Below are 10,430 nucleotides of genomic sequence, written 5' to 3'. Positions count from 1 at the left end.
CACTGATGGAGTATTGGTGCGTGCAAAACAGCAGCAGGCGGCGGTGGCCTGCGGGCCGGTTCTAATACTAATCAAATATCATCCCGGGGGCCATAGATCATTCATTCACGGGCCGGATCTGGCAAGATTCAAGTAAGGATGTTACGCACGGCGGGGGAAGGAGACGACACAACGGAAGGAATCAGTTCAATAGGTTTATTGAAACTGATGATATGTTGTAGTGTGTATGCTACTCTAACTGAACGGTGTAAGACGATGTGTAGAATGAACAATGTGAATGTTACCAGAGGTTGTTGTTTGTGCGTGTTGGATGAATCCTTCAACGGTCCAGAGGGGCAAGGCAAGAAGACAGTCCGTGGGCAAGCGAGAGGTCGGGTGCTGGAGAGAAGTGACGAGGTCCGTGTCCAAGCGGGTGTCGAGGATCGAGGGAACACAGTTCGAAAACAGGAAACAGAGGGAACACTGCGGGGAACACAGAGGACATAAGACACGGACAGAGGGAAAGCACAGAGAGAGCAGATACGAGGATGGAAGCCGGAGGCGGGATGCTTACTGCGAGGAGTGAACTACGTTCCGGCACTGAATCTTCGGGTCTGCTGGTCCATATGCTGTCTGCCCTCATCAGATCCAGGTGCGCTGATTAATGATTGCCTGCAGCCGCGATGCAGGAAGAGTGAGCAGGGGCGTGTCCCGGCGCGCTTTTAGCGGAGCTGCCGGCTGCGCTTGCAGCAGTTGACATGCGGGATAGCGCATGCGCCATGACAAACGATGCCAAAATGTGACCTCTTTTTCTATCACGGCGGCAGCTTCACCCTGGAACGGATAATTTTTACTTTCATTATTTCCATTAGGGAATATGGTTTAGAAATTCCGAACACGTACTCAATGTTTTAAGTGTATCTTCAATTTAGCGTACATTAGCGCTGCAACAAGCGACTGTTGCTTCTGCTATTACACACACAAACACACACACACACACACACACACACTCAACAGGTGCTTCATGTGATGAACGCTGTTTCTGTAACGCAAAGTGAACATTACAATGTGATTATTTCTAACATTTTCCTTTGGTCAACGCAACAAAGGCTGCACCTTCTTTAGCTGTCACCGCGTCGTGCAAGAGAATACTTCTTTCTGCAGCTAAGACACCTTCTCACTTTAATGTCGTGCCTTGTGAAACGAGAGGAGTCGCTGGGTGTGTGCCTGTCTCTTTAAAGATGTTGTTTCAGCACCACACAACCTGTCGTCCTCGCTTCTCCTGAAGACTAATTTACCCACGATGCCTCTCATGTAGGTGCCACTCTTCCACCGCGGCAAATGAGTTGTTGACTCTAGGCGGGATGCGCTCATCAGTTCAAGCGCGCGTGTGCGTTTGAAAAGGCAAAGTCGGTGATGACACGTGGGTGTTTGAAGAGTGAAAGGAAACATTCTCCCGCTCTCTCCTCCCATTAAACATATTTGTACATTTCATCGGCAATAAAAATAGCAAATCAATCTCATCCAGCCCTCTTCAGAAAGTTCTTTGATGCCTTCTCCGTACATGACCTCCCACTCTCTCCATCAACCCCACGCCATTAAAATAAAAAATATATTAAAAAAAAAAAAAAGCCAAGTGCAATATTTATCTCACTTCACTAAATTTTCTTTCCTTTTTTTTTACTTTTTTTAAAAGAAAAAAAATCCCTGAAATTTTCATCAAGAGCATTTTAATCAAGCACTTCTCAGGGCAGCTAATGAGCTGGCAGGAGTGGGGCCTTCGCTGGGCCGGTCTCTTCAAAGAGTTAGCTCATTAGCGCTTCTGATTATGTTACTTTCACATGCTGCCCTCACACACACACACACACACACACACACACACACACACATATATATATTTGATATACATAAAAACACACCCTGACAGAGAGAGAGCTGTCATTAGCCCAGCAAGCATCATTAGCATTATGAGTAGGCAAGGTCAGCACATCTCAAAGGAAACTAGTGTCACCTTTTGGTTTTTTCAAGTGAGAACATTATTTATCTCGACACCACAGAGCGGTCTCTCAAACTGACGTATTAATATTTACAAAATTAGTAACAAAGCTTACAGTACGTACATTTTCTCTCGGGTAAGCGAACAGAACTTGAGGTTATAGAGGACTTCTTATTTTTCATGTCAAATTGTAAATATTCAGCTCCATGTTATTTGTCTTATGTGGGATTTTACACAATATTATGATAAAACATTTTTGGAGGAAAGAGTTTAGATTCTAAACTATACATTTTCCTCCATACTTTTTAAGGCTACCAATCAACGTTCCCTCTAAGGTGCGCGCCTGTGCAATTGCGCACTGCTCAAGTGCCCTCTGTGCACAGCAAATCTATGCCACACACAAAATCAAATAAAAAAATAAGCGCATAACAATTTTCGACACACGGACACGACAGAGAAAACAGTTTTCGTCATCGTTGTTCAAATATTGTAACGTCTGTCGAGACGCTTTCAGGACATGAATTCCATCCATCACTTTACTGAGCAAAACTCTTCATTAGTCGGCCATAAACACATCACCAAAACATTAGTAAAAAAATGATATCTAGCAAAACTGGTCATTTTCTGCAGTACAAACCAGACCAAAAGCAACTTTGTTATATCAACAGCAGCCGCTCGCTCTTTCTCACTTGCGCCAACACATGCACATATGGCACTTAGCCAGTGATGCGTTTACAGCCACACAAAAAGTCGGACAACTCCAACACCACACATAAAGTGTCATTCCAGGTCGTTACACTATGATTTACCAATCAAATGTGTGCTTATTCTAGTGTCATTCATTAGGAATCTTAATTTATTAATATTAATCATAAAATGCTGTTAGTATATTAAATGAATACTAATGAAAATATATTTTTTACAAACAGGAAGTTGCAGGAATGTACACATGATCCCCTGCTTACATCTCATTGTGCAACATGTGAATGTTTTAATGGGAACTAAATGCAATGTCTGAAAGGGGTACACATTTTTTCCAAAGCAGGACCTCCACCCAGACAAACAATACAAGTACACAGTTCATGGAAAAACAATATTTTGTTGTGATCCGCTGCGCGGATCGTGTTCTGTTTGGGTTTTCGGGTCACTTATGTTTTTCTGTTAGTCTTGGTCTCATTCTAGTTCCGGTTTATTCACCTGTGTTTGTTACCATAGCAACTTATTACTTTCACCTGCCGCAGGGGTTCCCGACACGCACCTGTTGGTCATCACTGACATTATTATTTAAAGCCTGCCTTCCCAGTCAGTCGGTCTTGGTTCGTAGTTTGTTTCTTTACAACAAATGACGACTTTTGTTCCTGCTCTGAAACCTTCTAGCTCCCACGCTAAAGGCTGTTTACCTTCTAGCTCCCACGCTAGCTTCTTTTGGTTTCTGCTTTAAGTGCTATGAGCACGTTTTTGTTTGTTCTGTATTATTTATTTCTTAAATAAATAATTTCTTACCTGCAAGCTGTGTCCAAAGCCCGATCTGCATCCCTGGGAGAACTACATTTGCATCACTATGCGCCCAGGTCGTCACATATTTTTTGTTATTGTCATTGTCAGTGGGCCTAAACACTTATATTAGAAAATAATCTCATGTTAAATGACTGCTGTCATTTGATTATAATAATAAGAGAATGTTGTCTGTCTATTTGTGTTGGCCCTGCGATGAGGTGGGGACTTGTCCTGGGTGTACCCCGCCTTCCGCCCGAATGCAGCTGAGATAGGCTCCAGCACCCCCCCGCGACCCTGAAAGGGACAAGCGGTAGAAAATGGATGGATGGATGGAGATTGAATTTGTTATTTAGTCAGGTTTGGGACAGGTGTGCTGCTGGTGTAGCCACAGTGTGCACATCTGATGTTGCTCACATGGGCTCCACTGAATGCTCAAGGAGTTTTTGCGTTTGCTCACACACATGAAAAATTAGAGGGAACATTGCTACCAATAACAAAGCTACGGTTGTCACGTGACAACCTCTGAGGAAGGCAACAGTTTGTGGCCCAAACCGTCAGGTACGTAAATAAACACAGGTGTGGCTATGAGAATGCCAAAATAGCGTAAGCTATTCATTGTTATTAGCTAGCAATTAGCTTTTATTTTTATAGAAATTTGTTGTTTTATTTCTACTGCTTATTTACCATTTTATTAATTGGTTTGTTTAGCTGTGTTTTTTGACTGTACTTATTGTGATTTTTATTCAGTTGTATTTATTTAGTATTTACCTTTCTGTTTTGAGTTTGAAAAGCACCTTGGGGCAGTAGTGGCTGTTTTTGTGCTGTATCTGGTCCTTACAGTATGAAATGATACATGTACAGTCGTGGTCAAAAGTTTACATACACTTGTAAAGAACATAATGTCATGGCTGTCTTGAGTTTCCAATCATTTCTACAACTCTTATTTTTTTGTGATAGAGTGATTGGAGCACATACTTGTTGGTCACTAAAAACATTCATGAAGTTTGGTTCTTTTATGAATTTATTATGGGTCTACTGAAAATGTGACCAAATCTGTTGGGTCAAAAGTATACATACAGCAATGTTAATATTTTACATGTCCCTTGGCAAGTTTCACTGCAATAAGGCGCTTTTGGGAGCCATCCACAAGCTTCTGGTTGAATGTTTGACCACTCCTCTTGACAAAATTGGTGCAGTTTAGCTAAATTTGTTGGTTTTCTGACATGGACTTGTTTCTTCAGCATTGTCCACATGATCTCAATTGGGTTTGAGTCAGGACTTTGGGAAGGCCATTCTAAAACATGAATTCGAGGCTGATTTAGCCACTCCTTTACCACTTTTGACGTGTGTTTGTGGTCATTGTCCTGTTGGAATACCCAACTGCGCCCAAGACCCAACCTCCAGGCTAGGGCTGGGCCTTTTATCTCAATATTTTTAGGCCATGTCACGATACACGATATATATCTCAATATTTTGCCTTAGCCTTGAATGAACACTTGATGCATATAATCACAGCAGTATGATGATTCTATGTGTCTACATTAAAACATCCTTGTTCATACTGCATTATTATATGCTCATTTTAAACTTTCATGCAGAGAGGGAAATCACAACTAAGTCAATTGACCAAAACTGTATTTATTAAACAGTTATCAAGCAGTGGCACAAACATTCATGTCATTTCCAAAACAGAAAGTGCAAGATTGTCAGAGACATTTTAAGACAATCTATTAGTGCACTTTTATGCATGATGTCACTAAGATGACATATCAAAACAACACTAAATTAAAGTGCACTTTCGGTACAGAACGCCACTACAATAGTTTAAAACAAATAAAGTGCACTTTTGTGCATGATGTCACACAAGATAGTTCAATAACTGTCAAATAAAAATGAGCTGCATAAAAAAAAATCAAATAGTGTATGTCCTTCGCTATGTTGTAGGTTCCTGCGGACGTTATCTCCTTCTGTTGTTGACTGTTTTTTTCATATGGTGTTGATCTGGAAATGGTGGCTTGGGCATTTTGTGGGTGTGGCACCGAACGGAGATGTTGACATGCGGAGTTTCAAGCACTCCTTATTCTCTAGCGGGTGACTTTTCAAATGATGCTACACATTAGCAGTTGCGCTACTTTTTGTAGCAACGCTTTAGCCACATACTTGACATATTACTGTTGTTTGACATCTTCCCGCTTGAAGCCAAACCACCGCCAGACGATTTCTTGGGAATTAATTATTCTTCCTTCAGTTGTTACCAGATTCGCACCTTCTTTCTCTCGTAATACCACTCGCACCACTCCACTAGCACCACAGCTAACTTTACCCATGCTGCTACCTCTCTGCTCCGCGAGGGCGTATGACGTCGCACGCCCGACATTATGTGACGTATGTAAGAAGGTGCGCTTGTTTTATCTCTCTGTGAGAAGGAGAGAGAACAAAGAGTGAGAAACGCATGTAGTGTAATGCCCGCAGCTAAAAGCAACTACGTGAGAACGTATACTCGAATATCACGATATAGTCATTTTCTATATCGCACAGAGACAAACCCGCGATATATCAAATATATTCGATATATCAAGTATATTCGATATATCGCCCAGCCCTACTCCGGGCTGATGATTTTAGGTTGTCCTGAAGAATTTGGAGGTAATCCTCCTTTTTCATTGTCCCATTCACTCTCTGTAAAGCACCAGTTCTATTGGCAGCAAAACAGGCCCAGAGCATAATACTACTACCACCATGCTTGACGGTAGGGATGGTGTTCCTGGGATTAAAAGCCTCACCTTTTCTCCTCCAAACATATTGCTGGGTATTGTGGCCAAACAGCTAATTTTTTGTTTCATCTGACTACAGAACATTCCTCCAGAAGGTCTTATCTTTGTCCATGTGATCAGCAGCAAACTTTAGACAAGCCTTAAGGTATCGCTTCTGGAGCAAGGGCTTCCTTCTTGCATGGTAGCCTCTCAGTCCATGGCGGTGCAAAACACGCTTGACTGTGGACACTGACGCCTGTGTTCCAGCAGCTTCCAATTCATTGCAGACCTGCTTTTTGGTGGTTCTCGGTTGACTTTTGATCATCCTGACCAATTTTCTCTCAGCAGCAGGTGATAGCTTGCGTTTTCTTCCTGATCGTGGCAGTGACAAAACTGTGCCATGCACTTTATACTTACGAACAATTGTCTGCACAGTTGCTCTTGGGACCTTAAGCTGCTTTGAAATGGCTCCAAGTGACTTTTCTGACTTGTTCAAGTCAATGATTAGTTTTTTCAGATATGTGCTGAGTTCCTTTGACTTTCCCCTTGTCGCATTTGTAACCGAGTCTGACTGCACACACTTGAGCCCTATTTAAATGGACTCAGAGAAGTCAACAGGTGTCGTCAATCATAATCACTCACATGAAGTTAAGAGGCCATGCCATGAAGCTAATCTGATTTGATTGTAACTTTTCTACATCACCAAAATTGATAATATATGTTGCTGTATTTTTACTTTTGACCCAGCAGATTTGGTCACATTTTTAGTAGACCCATAATAAATTCGTAAAAAAAACCAAACTTCATGAATGTTTTTTGTGACAAACAAGTATGTGCTCCAATCACTCTATCACAAAAAAATAAGAATTGTAGAAATTATTGGAAACTCAAGACAGCCATGACATTATGTTCTTTACAAGTGTATGTAAACTTTTGACCACGACTGTAAATGTATGTAGCCTATTATTTGCACACTATTGACAAGTGATGTAATGAAAACTTGACCACCGGAAAAAATACTTTGATCACCGAAAACCGCGCTACCGAAACCGAATGTAAACAAAACGCACGCCATTGTCTGGAGCGTTGTCAGCATGTCTGCGATGTGGACGTGAGTTTTATATATATCGCAGATATACCCGCGGGCAGCCATCTACAAAATGTGCAAATATTAAGATGACAGTGGCGGCTTTTTAAAAAAAAAAGAGTCCAACTAGAGCAGGGGTCGGCAACCCAAAATGTTGAAAGAGCCATATTGGACCAAAAATACAAAAACAAATCTGTCTGGAGCCGCAAAAAATTAAAAGCCATATTACATACAGATAGTGTGTCATGAGATATAAATTGAATTAAGATGACTTAAAGGAAACTAAATGACCTCAAATATACCTACAAATGAGGCATAATGATGTGTATATTTACATATAGCTACCTAAATAGCATATTAGCATCGATTAGCTTGCAGTCAAGCAGTGACCAAATATGTCTGATTAGCACTCCACACAAGTCAATAACATCAACAAAACTCACTTTTGTGCATTCATGCACAACGTTAAAAGTTTGGTGGACAAAATGAGACAGAAAAAGAAGTGGCGTAAAACACGTCCTAGAAAGTCAGAGAAAGTTCTACATGTAAACAAACTACGGTGAGTTCAAAGACCGCCAAAATTAGTAGGACAAAACGGCGCTCGCCAAATACTTGAATCAGTGAAGCATGTTTAATATAAACAATGTGCTTTATAACAATTAGGGAGATTTGTGTCATGTTTGTCCTCCTACAGAAACCGTATTAAAACAAAAAATATATTTTTTTCCCCTCATCTTTTTCTATTTTTCATACATTTCTGAAAAAGCTCCAGAGAGCCACTAGGGCGGCGCTAAAGAGCCGCATGGCTCTAGAGCCGTGGGTTGCCGACCCCTGAACTAGAGCAACAGCCCCACGCAAGTGTGACGTCATGCTCGCTGCAGCTCTCTTCTTTCGTCAGGGACATCGAGGGACAGAAGTTAAGAGTCTCTAAAGTACATTTTATAATAACATCAGTAGAAGATGCTACAATTGGTCCTAGTTGTTTTTTATTTACAAAGTCATAAAAAATCTGTAAACCCTTGAAACAATCTCAATAAAGTACATTGTACAAAAAGCATAATTAATAATAATTAAAAAAAACATACTTCTTAAACGGGGTTATGTCCTGCTTAACTTAAAACAGAATAAATTCAATGTGCAGCTTTATGATAGAGCAGGTCTGCAACTTTCAGCACTATGAAAACTACTGTGACAAAACAAGAGGTGAGATATTTGTATCGTTAATATGACTGTCAACTTTGAAATTGTGCTTTATTTATGAAGGAGTTCTCTCAGTGAGAGTATGATCTTTCTGCTATGTTGTAATTTATCATTAAATACAAGCATCACACACACACTCTCATAACTCATTAAAGTGGAATAAATGACACGCCACATACCACTCTTCACCTAGCGAAGGGAGCAAACTGGATGTATAATATCCTCATTAAATGACCATGTGTGCTTGACCTGGGACCAACTGCACTCAGTAACGAAACAAACACTCACATAAATATTGCGATTATTGCAACCATAGCAGAACACTTGTCTTTTAACTTTTATACACTATAGTTATCTGCTGCACTGACAAGATGCCTGCTCGGTGCGTGTTGGCAACAGTGGCGAAACTGCAGAGTCAAAACTGGCGTGTGACGTCACAATTTACCTTTTTCTTTAACAGGGCGCACCAACATGAACATGAAAACAAAATAATCGCCTCTGTTGGCCACTTACTTAATAAAAATACTGGACAAAGTGTGTCTCTTGACAGCTCAATACGGAACGTGTACTTTTGTTTCTAAATATGGGACGATTTATTTTTCAAGGGACGTTTGGCAACCCTATTTAAGTAGCATTCACGCTAGCGGCGCCATCCTCACGTTCATGTTTCGCGTTAAGGTGCTATTTTAAACTTGATGTGTGCCGATGATAAGAAAGTTTGTCGCTGCAATACTAACTAATTACCTCAGTTTTATCTAAAGTTCCATCGAGGTTTTTTTTTTTTAAGCGAAAGTGGGTGCAGAGCACATCGCTCTAACTGGTGTGTAACGTAATCATTATCATGCGCCGGTCAAAACATACACTTCGATTAATCATCATTTATTTATGGTAACGCAATCATTTTTTTTTAATTAATCACATGCGTTAATGCATTAACATTGACAGCCCTACTGTGTGTGTGTGAATGTGTGTGTGTGTATGTGTGTGTATATATATACACATTCATATATATATATATATATATATATGTGTGTGTGTATATATGTGTGTGTGTGTGTGTGTGTGTGTGTGTGTGTGTGTGTGTGTGTGTGTGTGTGTGTGTGTGTATGTATGTATGTGTGTGTGTATATATATGTGTGTATGTATGTATATGTCTGTATGTATATGGATGTGTATATGTGTGTGTATATATACACTACCGTTCAAAAGTTTGGGGTCACCCAAACAATTTTGTGGAATAGCCTTCATTTCTAAGAACAAGAATAGACTGTCGAGTTTCAGATGAAAGTTCTCTTTTTCTGGCCATTTTGAGCGTTTAATTGACCCCACAAATGTGATGCTCCAGAAACTCAGTCTGCTCAAAGGAAGGTCAGTTTTGTAGCTTCTGTAACGAGCTAAACTGTTTTCAGATGTGTGAACATGATTGCACAAGGGTTTTCTAATCATCAATTAGCAGTCTGAGCCAATGAGCAAACACATTGTACCATTAGAACACTGGAGTGATAGTTGCTGGAAATGGGCCTCTATACACCTATGTAGATATTGCACCAAAAACCAGACATTTGCAGCTAGAATAGTCATTTACCACATTAGCAATGTATAGAGTGTATTTCTTTAAAGTTAAGACTAGTTTAAAGTTATCTTCATTGAAAAGTACAGTGCTTTTCCTTCAAAAATAAGGACATTTCAATGTGACCCCAAACTTTTGAACGGCAGTGTATGTATGTGTATATATATGTATGTATGTGTATATATATGTATATATGTATGTATATACATGTATGTATGTATGTATGTATATGTATGTATATGTATTTATATATATATATGTGTGTGTATATATATATATATATATATATATATATATATATATATATATATATATATATATATATATATATATATATATATATATATA

At 39.8% G+C, this 10,430-nt stretch overlaps 1 long non-coding RNA gene across 1 annotated transcript in view; it reads right to left on the bottom strand.

Annotated features, from left to right (window-relative positions):
- Positions 1-285: 285 nt before the first annotated feature.
- The window catches only part of LOC133640393 (uncharacterized), a 51,594-nt gene continuing 41,449 nt past the window's right edge, over positions 286-10,430 (bottom strand). The window contains exons 4-5 of the long non-coding RNA XR_009824131.1: positions 554-813; positions 286-462 (exon numbers count right to left, since the gene is read on the bottom strand). This is a non-coding gene — a long non-coding RNA (uncharacterized LOC133640393). The remainder of the gene's footprint in view (positions 463-553; positions 814-10,430) is intronic.

This window comes from Entelurus aequoreus, linkage group LG23 (assembly GCF_033978785.1).
Source record: "Entelurus aequoreus isolate RoL-2023_Sb linkage group LG23, RoL_Eaeq_v1.1, whole genome shotgun sequence".
Taxonomy (NCBI): Eukaryota; Metazoa; Chordata; class Actinopteri; order Syngnathiformes; family Syngnathidae; genus Entelurus; species Entelurus aequoreus.
This window is presented reverse-complemented; position numbering and strand designations above follow the sequence as displayed.